At 41.9% G+C, this 15,807-nt stretch overlaps 1 protein-coding gene across 5 annotated transcripts in view; it reads right to left on the minus strand.

Moving 5' to 3' along the window:
• Positions 1-15,807, minus strand: part of grid1b (glutamate receptor, ionotropic, delta 1b) — a 527,867-nt gene that overhangs the window by 125,670 nt on the left and 386,390 nt on the right. The window lies entirely within an intron of this gene.

A 15,807-nucleotide genomic window follows, 5' to 3' on the forward strand; every position in this document is an offset into this window, starting at 1 on the left:
CACAATTGAGAATGACTTCCGGATGGGAGCCGAAATGTCTTGATTCTGAAAACAGTGTCCAGATGACTACGACTGAAACCTTTTCTACGATAGAACACTCCTGGACGAATGAGGGACTACACCATCTTGTCTCATCCATATGGTTATGTAGTATTAGCATGCTAGGCTAACAGTTCGTCAGCTGTGACTTTATATCCACACTGTGACGTCTATCGGAGCACACAAACACCGTAACACCAGGTGGTGTTAACCAGAAACACGCGGCTACATGTTATTTTCATACTGCCTATGGGCTACACACAGCAACCACCGTAACATTGTCACTGGCCTCCATGCTGCTTTCTACTGTTTACTAACACTGTTTTCCGGCCTGTTCGTGACGTCGAATGCGACACATAATGAAAAATTATAAAACAAAAAAGTTTACCCGCATTTTAAAAAATGGCATATACAGGCTAATTTTGGTGTAAAAAGAGTATCAGAGTCAAACACAAAGACACGTGAATCTTATTCTCAGCATCGTATTCCCTGCTGAGGCTGTGTTGTGTAATTTTTAAAAATATAGCCGTTTGATTCAGGTTCTCAATGATGGTTTTTCTTCTGTTGTGGATGTAATGTTGGAGTAGTAGTTGTTTTTTTAAAGATCATGCTGCTGATAACTTACTATATATTATTCACGGTCTTTTAGTTATCACAGTTTTAAACGTAATCGAGATGGAGAGAAACAGAAGGAAAAGAAGTGATTGATGGATGTTGGAGAAAGGGATGCAGAGAAGGTGGACAGAGTAAAATCAGAGGTGGATAACGATACAGAGAGGAAGTCCAAGGTGTTACTTTTGTTTTAAATTCAACAAGTAGTAAGGTGATTTGTTACAGTCAAATCACCTTACAGTCTGATTAGACATCTTCTCAGGTCTGTGTGGGTGTGCACAGACTATTTGATTGCCATCTCCCTGACTTTGTGGCACCAGTTAGAGTGGGACAAATTACCCTTTTATCATCATAATTAGTTCAAGGAATCGGGTGACCTCACGTACATTTGAGAATATTTTGCCCACCTTCAACCTTATCAGCGGTCTAATCAGCCAGAAATAACTCTAAACACCTGTGGGGATGTGCAAGGCCCTTAAACCTATGGTTAATGATGGTTAAAGCAGGTCTATTTAATAATAAAGGTTTGAGAGTTCTGTTGGAAGTTATACATGTAAAATCACTGGGGCAGCGAACACGCCTTGAGCAGCTACTCTATACACCATAAGAATGACTGGTGTATCAGTTTACAGTGCAGCCAAACAAACTGTGGACAGAGAGGATTGTAGAAAAGGTTTCAGTCGTAGTCATCTGGACACTGTTTTCAGATTCAAGACGTTTCGGCTCCCATCCGGAAGTCATTCTCAATTGTGAAAAATGGTCTGAGAACTCAGAAATTTAAGCTACTCTGTGTTACTTAAGCCCTGCCCTCAGGGAGGAGTCTTCCTGAGTATCTGCTGATTAACCTGCCTAGTTTCACCTGAAACTGACCTTCTTTTGTTTCCAAGATGGCCCAGTAATCAGTAATCAGGCCTATTGTTTTCTGGCTGCACCTCCCTCATCACTGTTAAGTACCTGATTAGCATATGATTGGCTTGACCATGGTGATAATACACTGTGGTAGATCGTTAGCAGGTTGAATCTCAGACCCCCATTTCTGTTCAAAGAGGGGTTTTCTTTTTTCACAAAAATGGCTTCTTTGACTCCTCTTTCAAACCAACTCGGACCAACTCAAACCAACTGAGAGGATTCATCACCTCACCGTGTTTTAATAAAGAAGACTAATGAAGACAACAGTGTCGTCTGACACGGTAATACGCATGATCCAATGTTGTCCAGTACTTGCATGCATAATTTCTTGTGCGTGGGTTTGCAATTTTAATCATGCACATACTCCACCAGTAACAATAAAAACTACTGTATAGAGGTAATTCCTGAATATCATACATACTGCTGAAGAAACGCTGTCATAAGTAGTATCAGAAATGGGGTTTGATATGATGAAAACCTTGATAATTAATAATGTCGTTAATTGACAGAACTGGTTTGTGATGCTACAAATCCAGAAAAATAAATCAGCAGGTTGACGTGTACAATCTTAATGCAAACTGGAACTGAGAGCTGTGAAAAAAATCATTTCTGTGAGAAATGTGTGGTGTTTCATTTTTGTTAACGCTGATTCAGAGATTCAATGTGTTTTAAAGGTACAATGTGTAATTCCTGGCCACACGCTCCAAACAAATAGGGGGCAGCATTTCACCTCCTCCTCAGGCTGGCTACTCTAAGCGATTCTGCTCCTCTGCTCTCTTCTAATCACACACAGAGTTTATCTTTATAATAATCTCATGAATTAAGCTTTTTATGTGTTCCTGGATTAGCGGGGCGTCACTTCTTCTGCAACAATGATGTTAAAAGGACCATCGCCATCGACCATCGTGTGGCGATCTACGGGGAGGGGCCGTCTGCTCGTCTCTGTCACTCTGTTTAGACACAACTGACAACTCTGTGGAATAAGTATATCATTTAAAACACAATACCAAACAGCAGTGATACTATTTCTAATATAGCGGATGGGCAGATGTTAATATTTCATCATGTGGGGGGAAAAATCGGGGGAAGTGAAACTCCAGGAGAACAGCGGGGAGAGGGGCAGAGAAATCAAAAGGACTGGCGAGCGTGGGATGCATATTTCATCATTTATCAGAATCAGATCATTTATATCCTATGTAATATAGAATTTATATCATTTACAATAGAATATCAGTGAGTTTTCTTGTCAGATTCGCTCTGGGCTGCACAGGGCAATCCGGCGCACTCTGTCTTGGTTAACATGAGCACTGAAAGGAAGCGGGCAGCACTTCGCGTGTGTCCACCGACAACAACAATTTCACACCCCGTCCGCCCAGTCAGAGACAGGGACGATCAAGTGGTGGCAGGAGACAAAAAAAGTAGAGGTAGGTAGCAGAGGACGCAGCATTGATACAAGCCCTCGGGGCAGCTCTACTTCTTCGTCCTCTCACGTTGGACTGAGGGCAGACTGGACGCTACAATGACTCACTATCGCCTCTCGAGGCACAAGTGGTATTACAAGACAGGACGGGCCGGGGCTAGCGGGTTAGCATGCTAATTTCAGTAGAAATCTCTGCAACACAACACACGGACGCATTTGGCATGATGTCAGAACTGTTACATCTTCATATTCTCTCGGTCATGTTAGTTAATTTTTTTAATGTTTTAAACTAAAATTCTGGCCAAATCTTACACATTGTACCTTTAAAGCTTAAGTCCGTATGTATATGGGATGAACAGCATGGTATAAACACCTGATAACCCCAGCAGCACCACAGACCACTTCACAGCTTCAGTTTTGAATTTATTTTTATCTGATAGAGACGATGCAGTTTAACATAGTTCCAATACAGAGCACGATGCTGATGTGCTGCACAGAGTTTATAGCTATTGCTAATTTTCAACCTGTGTCCCTAGTTGGGCTTTTACATGTACAGTGTAATTAAAATATACAGCTTTCATTATCATAAAACCACAATACACTACAGATATGAAAATAACTACAATAACATACATATACCCCAATGCACCGTGGTAATTTAGAGTACAATTAGCTGAAAATGGTTACAGCTCTGGTTTGCTTTTAGCCAGCACTTGACCTTTGCTGTAAAAGAATTTGTATCTGGAATTAATTTGATTTCAGTTGGTAATGTGCTCCAGAGTTGACAGCCATTATGGAGAAAGCTGATTGCCCAAATTTATATCTACGATGTGGTATTTTACAGTTGCTCCATGCTCCTAGTTACTCTGTTAGTGTCTTGTCTTTGGATATATCTGGAAAGAGGCTCTGGGGCTAGACTGATACATTTGAAAACAAATTTGAGAGAACAACAATTACTATTAATTACTTTAATTAAAACAGGACTGAATCAACCACTCTCTGCTTCCTGCCTCAGCACCATAACTGAGGCTTCTTGGCAGAGCTGCACATATTTCTGGGTTTGTATGTTTTTTTCTCCTTGAGTTCCTCCAGTGTCACCATGTAATATAGATTTGAGGGACTCTCAGTCTGTCAGTGATGGACGTCAGCCCCAGCCGAGCAGAACCACAGACTATAGAGCAGAAATGTCTCCCTTCCCCGCTGTGATCCCTGCAGGCTGAGAGTCTGAAGTCAAGTCAAACCAGGGCAACATGCCGCTCCTGACTCCGACTAGTGTCTGCTCTTTTTTCATCCCTCCAACAGAACAGGAGACGAGGCCGATGAATCACTCTGCTCTGGTTATCCCGGCTTGAATCTAGACGCTGAGGGTTTAGGACAATCTCACAGAAAAAAGAACCCACCCTTGATCAGTTCTAACCACTCAACCACTCTATTCACAAAATAATAATGCACCACGTCACAGGACACTGACATTTTCCACTTCATCTCCGCCTGTTGTTTGAATCTGATGAGAGCTGCAATGTGCAGGGACGGATTTAACACAGGAAAAACCTCATCAACCCTCAGTTTCTGGGGTTGTGAAAACCTTTAAAATAGCTTTGGATATGCTGAAAAAATGAGGTGTATGTTTTCTTAAAGACATCATTTGGAAGACACAAGGGACAGCAACCTCATGCACAACAGGTTTGTGGCTCCACAAAGCGGCAAACAAGCATGGTGGAGCAAACAACGCTGTTTTTTCAGCACATCTAAAGCTATTTTTAAATGTTTTCACAACCCCAAAAACATAAAAAGCCAAAAACAGGAGCTCTTCACACAGCAGCAGTGATCACCATGTTTTCGGTTTAAATCCACCCCTCTTTACATGGCAGCTCTCATCAGATTTGAGCAACATGTCAGGATCCCATCGAATAGTAGCAGAATTTGTTTTAACATGACAGCCTATAGGTGAATTCACTACAGACCTGCAGACTCATTGTGAATGCTGAGTGAAAACATGGTTCGTTCATTTTTCAAAAGCTGAATTACATGAAGGCCCTCAAGTCAAGGAGGGGAAAAATAATTAAACCTGCTTCCAGAGGTTGAAGAAGCAGCGAACACACTCTGGCAGCACGTGTTCAACTTTCACGCTCCTGGACTTGAGGGCCATTTTAGAATCCAACTTTACTGTCTTAAAGAAATTAAAACCAAAGGCAAGGTCAGACAGAGAAGAAGGATGTTAAAGAAAGAAAACAAAACAAAAGAAACTGACGTGTGTCTGAAAACAAGTCTGTGAGCATCAGCACAAACACAGACTTCACATCCACCAGCAGGCATCCAGGAGCTCCAGGCTCCTGTCAGCCGTGTCCCCCAGCGCAGGCGCTCCCAGCTCGGGTTAGAGGCAAGGCCACGCCAGCCTGCATCTGGGCAAACACCACACCAAGGCTGTGTTTACAACAACTGCTAAAACTGACACAAGGCACAGATCTGATATGGGATTTTTCAGATCTGTTCTTTTCAAATTCACGTGTCTGATATTTGCCCACTTTTTTGTCTTTTGCTTCACGTTTGACGTAGATTTGTTTCCTAAAAAGCGTGAAAAGCAAAATGGAAGCACATTTTTGAATCCCAGTCTGAACCAGATGGGCCTGTGACACACACACTACTTGATTTTGAATCTTTAACTATATTTTTTAATCTGTTATGTACAAACATAGTCCTTTAAAAACTACGTTGGTGTTTTAAGTACCTAAATCAGCCGCTAATAAAGCCTTTAAATAAACAGTTTATTATCCCTCGTTTATTATTTCCAGCACAGTTAAAGAGTTTTGGAAGTTCGCGAGACGAGAGAGAAAAAGACCTGCTGCGCTCTGTTCTCTCTCAGGCTCCGCTGAAGCCTTGATGACCATCATGAGAGCGAGGGACGCTCGCCCCCCCGCTTCTCACAGTGAAGCCACTGATACGTTTTCTCATCAGTTTCATATCGCAAAGGAGTGTTTGTCTGAAAGGGGCTTGAGAGGCTGTGAAAGGGGAGGTGTGTGTGTGTGTGTGTGTGTGTGTGTGTGAGGTCAAGATGTTCATGACTCTCAGCTGCCGACTGCAGTTAGAGACCCTCAGAACTGACTGATGAGGCGATTTAAAGAAAACCCAGAGAGGGCAGCATGTACACTGCACAGAAAGGTCAAAGGTCGACACAGTAAACATTCACTACGTGGAAAATCTGAGACTAGTACAGCACACAGCCATGGTCATAACCTGAACACACACGCAACATGTACTGTACATACTTACTGACATTCAGCCTGTACACTCGCACCTTCAAAAGCAATCTTTCCCTAACCTCAAGCAAAGTGTTTTATTTTTGTCTAAAATGAACCACATGCGGGGCTCAGGATGCAAACCCCGACCTCCGGCGTCAAAGCCCTGCGATCTGTACACCCACCATCCATCTCGAGCACCTTCCTATGACTTCTGTGTGGTAAATAAACGTACTGCCTCATTCCTCCAAAAATAACGTTTCCTGTGAACATTATGTAGACAGTGATTACGGTTCTCATCAGAACATAACTGGGAAAACAAATTAGTAGTATAGAAATGTAAGTTCCAGGAGGCAGGGCTGCAGTGTGAGCTGCGTTTACAACTGTTCAGAAAAGAGCACAGATGTCGGCATTGGTATGCGCTGTGGAAAGTCATGCTGAATTAGCTACTAGCAGTCCCTGTTTGCACTGTAAAGGTTAAAGTACAGACGTCAATCACTGGACTACTTTTAATACTGAAGGAATGTCTTCATGATGATTAGGAGGCAAGATCTTAATCTATAATGGGCTTTTATATGATTTTTTAAATAGGATTTTGAACAGATTTATGGAGGTTTATCCTCAACAAATATTGAACTGCTATTATTCCCAAGAGTAAGTCCAGATGATTCCAAGTGAATGTGTTTGATGTCTGTGCATTCTGGGTTTACTCCTTTATGACACCGAGGAGAAGAGGTGCAATTTCTGACTCTTCTCAAAAGAGCCTTTGTTGTTTGACAGTAAATGTTCTGCTCCAGGAGACTCATTCAGCAGACAAAAACACGGACATGTTCTAGGACAAAATGACCAGGCAACATGCTCGAAACAGGACTCAGAATGATGGCAGTAGCAGGCGGATATTTTTCCAGCTTTCTTGCCTATTTCCGAGCCAAAAAGGCTCAGAAATCATATCTTCCTCTCAATTTTCCTCCTCAGAAGATGGATATTGCGTGACCGGGCCTTTCACAGGAGTCACCTGGCGGCTGAATGAGCCCCCTCCCTGCAGGAGTCCACAGACAACACTCTCATTTACATCTGCATTCAACAGGCAAGTCAGAATGCTGACTCTCAGTTACAAGTCAGCACCAGACTCAGTCATCTGTTCACCTCTCTGGCTCTGTCCTCCTGGTTTACGCACTAACCTTCTTCCAGGGCACCCGAACATTTACATTCAAATACCAGCGGCCTGGTGGAGAGACTCCTGCTGTCCGATTTAAACAACCATTTAACTTTCCCGCCTTCCCAGCATGCTCTGGGACTTGAACCAGCTGCCTTCCCTTTCCTGGATCTCTCCTCTGCTTTGTCTCATCTCTCCACGTTTCCTCAGAGCAAAGTCTCTTCCAAGTCGTGACTTTTGCTGTGTAATATTCTGTTTTCTCAGGATTTGCAGGTTTTTGGGAGAAAAGGCGGGACAATCAACTCAGGTTTGATTCTGTAACAGATGGCTCTTTGTTTCATCTGGTTATTTTAATTTTCTTATTCTTAATTTTTTTTTCTCATTGTGTTTTATGTGTCTGGCATTGAACATACAACATAAATTTTAAAAAAATTAATTTGATTTAAAAACAAGCTAACAAAAAAGAACAGGAAAAACTGGTAGTTGGCACGATCGGTGGCTGAACAAACAAATAAAACAGCGCCACCCCAAGAAGAAAAATGTAATTTTAGCAATAAATAAGGACAACAGACATGCTTTATTATTCTAGTGTTTGATTTGAAGTGCAGTGCAGAATACAAAGAACCTGATTACAGGAAATATTTAAGGTCTGAGTTTGTCATCTTAAATCATTAAACGAGTCCTCGGCTGTTCAGATGGAAGTGATCAGCACAATAAATCTTTTGCAGCCACCTCCCATCGCTATTCTGTGTCCTTGGGGAAAAATAAAACCTCTTGCCGGTCCGGAGAGGCAGCAGCTGAGAACACAAAGAGCCGGTTGAAGGTTGGAAGAGCTGCGCTTTACATGAGCACTCAACAAGATTGGCCTCATCTGCACCTGTACTTTAAATTTCCTCCCGAGTGGGGCACCAAGGCCACGTTCTGCTGCGTTGCACTGAGTGTGATGTGATTCATAGTTTTCTGCTTTAAGCCTAAACAGTACCCAAACTACTGTATATATTAATAATTAAAGTGAAAGAAATCTGTGTACGTCACTGTTTATTCTAACAGTAAATGATTCTAAAATGCTCTGGTAAATTTCCAACAAGTTATTAAATTGATAGCTTTTGTTATATTTTTCAGGCATAAATAATGCTTGTACTTCTGTTGTACATAACATCGTGAAGATAATCATCCTGTGTTTTAGAAATTTGAATGCATTTTTTCTGGGATTCTTGTCAAAGGTGCATTATAAGTTATGAGCTAATAAAGTGAATGGAAACCAATGGCTGCTTGGAATGGTAGAAAAATGAAAGCAAAAATCTAAAACTGTATCTGTGAAGAGTGTCAGCCATCCAGGTCAGAGCATATGTAGAAGAAGAACTGAAGAAGCCTTCTGGATGAGAGGCAGAACGTCTTCAAGACCACGAAGCAAGTCCAGCTGCCTCCGACTTAGCACTTCGAGCTAAAACTGCCAACGCATGCATTTCAAACAGCCAAGACATGGAGCAGACGTGACTGTCCTCAAATCTTAATGAAACAGAAGCGTTTTCCAGTATCACCAAGTAAAATTAGTGTTAGTGAATTTAATGAGTAGTGGGAAATAAGCACGCCACCAATTTAGCATTGCACTCTTCAACATTGTTGGAAAAAATGGATAGTTAAAAAAGGACCAAAACTGATGCAGCAAAACCGTCGTTTTTGTTCCACATATTCTTCTTCTTCAAAACATGGCACCTACATTACCCACAATGCAACTCGACTATCGACAGTTCGGTTGGAGAAAGAACGAGCGGCTGCAGGGTGGAAGAGGTTAACGGTTTGTTGGGAGCCTTTAAAGCTTTTATTAAAACCATTTAAAAACAACATGTGGTGTCAGATGATAAATGTCTTCAATCATTAGCTGTTCATTAAACGGGGAAAGGAACACAGAGCTGCTGTTTCATGGCGGTAAGTCTTAATTCACAGTAATTCACCTGCCTTGTGATTATCAGTACACACCTTCACTCTCTCTTTTCTCCGTCTGTTCTCATCGACTGCTGTCCTCCTTATCCTTCCTTTCACTATCATTTCTGTTCCCTCCATCTTTATTCGCTCTCTCAGACCTGCCAACCCTTCTGCATTGTGTTCTTCCACCACATCTTTTATTCTTGGACCTCCCTTCTTTCTCTGGAAAGCAGTGCATATCTGCGTCCAGTCCATTACTTCTTTTTCCTCTTTCCTACCATTTATTTTTCTGCCTTTTTTAATCATTTTCATGTCAGTCTGTTCTTTCTTTCTTATTATCTCCGCCAAGTGGCTCAAGGTTTTGGTTCCCTCGTCTGTTAGCAGACTATCTCAAAAGCCTGTAAACAGATTTCAATGACATCTGGAGTTCAGCCATTGGTCAAATGAGCAAACGAGCCATTGGTATCTGGATTCTGCAGCACCACCTTGTGGCCATTTATAAAGTGATTTACATTGGAGCTCACCCCTAAAAAATGTTTTTTCCCTGTGTTCCTTGGTTCAAGGTAATTCTGTCAGTATAGGCTAAATGACACATGACACATTTCATATTTACATAAACTGCTCTTAAAGGTGAAATCCACTGATTTTACAGATTAGCGTGTGTTTCCAGGTGTTGGGGAGTTCTACTGCATATATGAAAAAAGTCGTATAAAGCCTTTAGTGTCTCAGAGGGAGCTGTGTGAAGTCTGATACATGTCCTCCTGTGATGTCACTCGAGTCGGCGTCGGTCGGGGCTGTTTGAAAGTAAAATAGATGTGTTGGTGTGGAGTCAGAAAGAAGAGAGCTGAGCAGACCTCTGCAGCTGCTGCTCCTCTCTGCTGCAGGCTACGGCCCCGAATCTCAGACCCAACTGTCAGTGGGCAAGCTGCATTGTGGGAAATGCAGGCAAGGAAGAAGAATGATATCTGGTTCTGCTGCATGAATTGTAATCCTTTTTAAAAACTGTCCATTGTGAGTGTGACAATGCTAAATCGATGGAGTACTCTTTTAACTACCTTCAACCACACCCATATTTGGAAAACATATGCATAAGTGAACTCAAAGCAAAATCTAATGGCAGTTCATCTGTAGCTGGCACTACAGCAGTATATTTAAATCGCATACCTGCCATCCATAACACTCCGGCACAGAATGAAATGTCAGACTACTCTGCACAATGCTGCCTGAACTCTTCACATAGCATTAGCAGTATTCAAAACTCACAACTGTACCATAAAATATGGCCATAAAGGTCGCTCCTCGTGTAAGAAGGTGACATGTGCGCTGACAGTTGGGTTCGGAGAGGAGGCCAGTCATGGACAGACGTGCGCTAGATGTCGTGTATACAGACAGAAATAACAAGAGCAAAGTTACACTACGGAGAAACAGAACGATAGATCGTCAACTGGAGCTGCAGTGATTAATGGAGTAATCAATTAGTTGATCACAAGAAAATTCATCAGATACTATTTTAATAATTGATTCATCAGTTAAGACATTTTTCTCACAAAATGCCAAAAAAAAAAAAAATGATGATGATGGTTTTAGGTTCTCATGAGAGAATTTGCTGTTTTTCTTGGACTTTAGTTTCCTTATTTACGGGGACATGGGCCCATATTGCTTTACTGAAAATATTTAATTCAAATGGATGACACGGACTCAGGACCTGGTGTGAACAATACCCAGTCTGCAGCATTAAAACGTCTCCAGTATATCTCCTCTAATGGTTAATAATTCTGGTGTGGCTTCTAGTTCCATGTTTCATAATCACGATCTCTTTTCTCAGCAACTCTTATCTCTTTGTCTTTTCTTAACATGGCGACTGTCTGCATCTGGTTTCCAGTTTCACTCTCATCTCTGTGTATTTCCTCTCCACTGTGTTTGTCTGTCCACCCTTCTCTCTCTCTGTTTTTCGCACCACCAACCCTCCCGTGTCATGTCTCCACCTCTGTCTCAGCGCTGTTGTTTGTGCTGAGGGCTACAGAGGCAGGCAGGGAGAGCGGGAAGGCCGGCAGATGAATCAGCTGGGGGGCAGATAAACACGGTTGTAGTCTGAGAAGAGGCAGAGAGGCGTTAGTACAGCCTGCGGCCTTCGGAGAGACAGAGCGAGAAACAAACAGAAAGAAGCACTGCTGCTTTTTAATGTGGCAATGCTTTTATTTTCCGTGCTACACTATCACTGCTGTAATGCGTTCCCAAAAATCACTTTGGAGTTCTGTCTGAAGATTTTTTATCAGTATGTGTTGCTCCAGTAGACGTGATACCGCTGCTGCTTCAGCTGTCGGCTGGGGGCTCAGATGAGAACAAATCAGTGCTTAGTTATTTGGTTAAATTCTGAAACTTGTGAAAGGAATTCATTATTCATAGTTTAATCTGTAAAAACAGCCACGAGAGTCAAACAGTTACAAAGAAACACATTCTGACCTGAAATCTGCTGCGTCCATCTACTGTTTTGAGTCCTTCTCTGTAAATCCTCCTTCCCTGCTGCATTATGTAGTGAGAACAGCAGGGGGGTGAATGTCTCCCCACAATCACCAACACAGCCACATCATTTACGACCCGGCGGGTTAGGAGTGTTAAAAATGTGTGTTCAAGTTAATTAAGAGTCTCAGGTAACTGGATGAATGATCTGCTGAAAGAGTTGTTGGATGAATCATTTTTCTCTGAATGTTTTATAACCACTGTGTTATTTTTCTGTCTCGCATCATGATTGTGCGGCCATAGTGATGTTTGAGTATGCGATATTTGCACTTAAAACTTAAATTACATTCACTAGAGTCAGAAAACATGAAGAGCCGTGCTAAAAAAATCAAATAAAGGAAGGAGTTTTAGGCGCGAAAGCCTTCCTCCACACCCGAAACTCCTCCTCCTTCGGCAAATGAATACAATCACTTTCACCGACGCCAGGCTGGACCTCACCCCTGAGCCCAACGGCTGTTTTATTTGACCTTACTTTCTTAATACGTATTCCTTGAGGTTTTCTTTTCCTCGCCTAAAGTCCGTTCACAATTTAACCTTTTTCCGAGCAAGCTTTTTTAATGCCTCAGTATTAAACCGAAGAGTTGTTTCTTTTGTAACGTTACCACTAAGCCTCGCGATTTTTATAGCACGTGTTTTTATTTTATTAGCTGAAGAAGTTAGTGTAGCCAGAGATAATTTATTCGACAAGCCACATCACAGACTCTACAGAAGCCGGCCCGAGCCGCAGGAAGCCAGCCGACTTGGAAAGCAAAGCCTTTCTGAAAGAAGCCTGGACAGCGTCTGTGTTCTAACGCAACAAAAGGTTAGAGCCGAAGAAACTTCGAATCCTGCATCTCCCAGAGAACTGTGCCCGCAGAGACTTGGCTCGGCCCTGAAACAAGACCGCCAGACCGGCCAGGGGACCTCATCAGCTCGGAGACCGACTGCTTCCACGGAGCCACGCGGGAGCGGCCTGCTGGGCTAAACCACGGTTTTGCTGTGATAAAGAGCTGATGTAGAATAAGATAAATTAATTCCCCTTTAGATAAGTTAGCTACTCTAGCGTTACTTTAGCATCTTATTGTTTTGATTTAATGATCAAATCACATGCCTCACCACACTACTGCCAATAACATAAGGTCTACCTCATCATCCAATATCTTTATTCATCTGTTTATTTTCTTTATCGTATACCTTATTAATCCTTCATTTATTCAGTTATGAGGCATTTAGCTATAAATAAATGTCCTCATTTAATCAGTAAGAAGTTGTCTGTGTGTTTTCTTTGAAGCAGAAGACGAGGTCAACCTTTCGAAAAGAATTCAATCCTGCTTAAGAGACTGATCAATTTTACGGTCAAATTTTAATTGATTCATTTTTGTTTTCCCGGTAATTATTTGATTAAAGTAGCTGATTCTCCTACAATTAGTATGCAGCAGGTTAATCAAAAGAATAAGGCTGGTGCTATTTTATATTTTTGTTATTGTCAACAAATCCCATAAATAGACCAAAACCAAAAATATGTTAGTCCGTCTCTCAATACTTTCTGCCTTCCCTACTATGGCTCTCAGCCCCATTGTGGCTCATTAAAGACGGAAATCTTTAAAAACTGGTCACAAACATATACTTTCACATTTAAAAAAGGCTCCGTGATTTCCTACAACACCTGGCCACTTTAGTTTTTATCAAACGTTACTCAAACAGGAGGAAACAGTGCATTTACCTCTATACCTCTATTACTGCTGTGCAATATCCTCCGTGTCATTATAACCTTAATAAGCTACACTTAACAGTTCATGCACTAGTACTTTATACCGTATTACGACGGTGTAGTCCCTCATTCGTCCAGGAATGTTCTATTATAGAAAAGGTTTCAGTCGTAGTCATCTGGACACTGTTTTCAGAATCAAGACGTTTCGGCTCCCATCCGGAAGTCATTCTCAATTGTGAAAAAATGGGACGGGAACTAGAAATTTAAGCTACTCTGTGTTACATAAGCCCCGCCCTCAGGAGGGAATCTGCCTGAGTATTAGGTCAGTTTCAGGTGAAACTAGCTATTAACAGATACTCAGGCAGATTCCCTCCTGAGGGCAGGGCTTATGTAACTGTACTTCACACTTATTTTATTTTATACTTATACCCACATGGTAGTTAATTTATTTTCAGACCTGTATAATAGTGGATTACATTTCTTGCTAGTACTTCCTAGTATCCCTGTGTGCACTGACGTAAAGGCGAGCTGCTGTAACGAAAGAGTTTCCCCTCGGGGATCAATAAAGTATTTCTGATTCTGATTTGTTGGGGACTATTTCCAGCGGCGGATGAATCCACATGTGGTGCTGTAGTGAGTGTTTGGGGCAGCAGGACGGTGTGTGTGGGGCTGAGGCAGAATAAACTACAGTGTGTGTGTTCATGGTGAACATGTCACCCAGTGCAGCAGAGCAGCTCGCTGATGTGTTTTTAATAGTTTGGTGTTTTTACTTGAAAAATTATTTAAATGATTATCCAAATTCTCCAAATTCCATAACAGCGAGGCCTTCCAGGACAGTCTAGTGAGTATAACCTAAAAAATTTTCATTGCTCTTTTTCATCTCCTCTATAATGCATTTTATAGAATCATCTGTGATTCAATACTTGTATTAATACATTTAACCAAGTTTAAAAGCGAATGATCCAAGGAGACAAAGTACACATCAAGAGCAGGTCAAGCCCTAAAATGGCCGCACGTATCTCAAGAGAGCAGGATCCACAGGTCCGACTAAAATAACGGGAGAGGATTTAACTGACGAATGAACAAATTAAAACAAGTTGAAAGAAGGAGGCCTGAGCACCAACCATGAACTGTCAGAAAATTGGTCATTCATTTATCCACTAAAATCCCTTTAATTACCTTAATTACACTGCTGGGTTTCCTTTAGCCTTGGCAGGAGGCGAGGCTGTTTTGGGTGGGGATCAAATTAGTTTAATTGAGCCTCAAAAAAAAAAAAAAATCAATCTACCCTGGGAAAAAAGCACTAAAGCAAGAAGTTACACAAGTCTAGTTTATCTCAATGACTCACAAACGTACTATGATACTGATTCAGAGACAGTCAGACTCACATGATATCTTCCACAATTTATCCAAAGCCAAAATATTCGCAGATAGGACTGACTCGAGATTGTCTATCAAAATGTACTTCTGAGAACTGAAATCCAAAGTTTAGAGGATTGTGAAGCCTTGGTGGATTCATGCACTATCTTTCTATTTTCACATTTCCCCCTCCCCTCTTTCTCACCTCCCCATCAAAAGATAAAACTGCTGAAGTCTCGTACTGAAAAGAAGAAACTTCTCCTAAATAAGGTGGAGATAATGAGAGACTGCGTTTTCGTACATCGGGTCCATTTCATGACATTTTAGAGGGACTCCGAGCTCCACTTGGTGTAGCTGTGAGTCGCACTAACAGCCACATCGGCCTCTGTGCTGTCTCCGTACATGTGTGTTCGTGTGTGCGTCCTGTTGCTGGTGTACAGCGTTATTAGTATTCTCAGCTTCACCACCATGAAGTTGGTCTGCTGAGATGACAGCAGCCAGGCATCAACACACCAGGGTGTGTATGCGTGTGTATACTGTGTATATGTGCTTAGCATGTGTGTACAGATGTACAAGTGTCTGGCATGTGTTTGCGTGCTCCAGCTGAATACCGATGAGGCGTGAAGTCAGTCGATAACGTCACACATCTACATGACAAACCGCAAAGGCCAAGGTGTGTTACGTGTCTGCCCGGCTGTATGTAGTGATCAGTTACGGTGTGTGTTGGTGTGTGTACATTGTCCCCTTCACACTTGCTCTGTACAAAGTAAATGTTGTATTTCACATGTGGATGTAATTTTCTAGTGGGTAAAAAACACAGAGTGTAGCATTTTAGGTGCCATTAGCCTGCCAAGTAACAGTCAGCCATGGTTGAAATACAACACCAACTCGCTGAACAGGCGCTTCTCAAAATAACCAGTGGGAAAATGTCTTCATTGTG

This window comes from Siniperca chuatsi, linkage group LG20, assembly GCF_020085105.1.
Source record: "Siniperca chuatsi isolate FFG_IHB_CAS linkage group LG20, ASM2008510v1, whole genome shotgun sequence".
Taxonomy (NCBI): Eukaryota; Metazoa; Chordata; class Actinopteri; order Centrarchiformes; family Sinipercidae; genus Siniperca; species Siniperca chuatsi.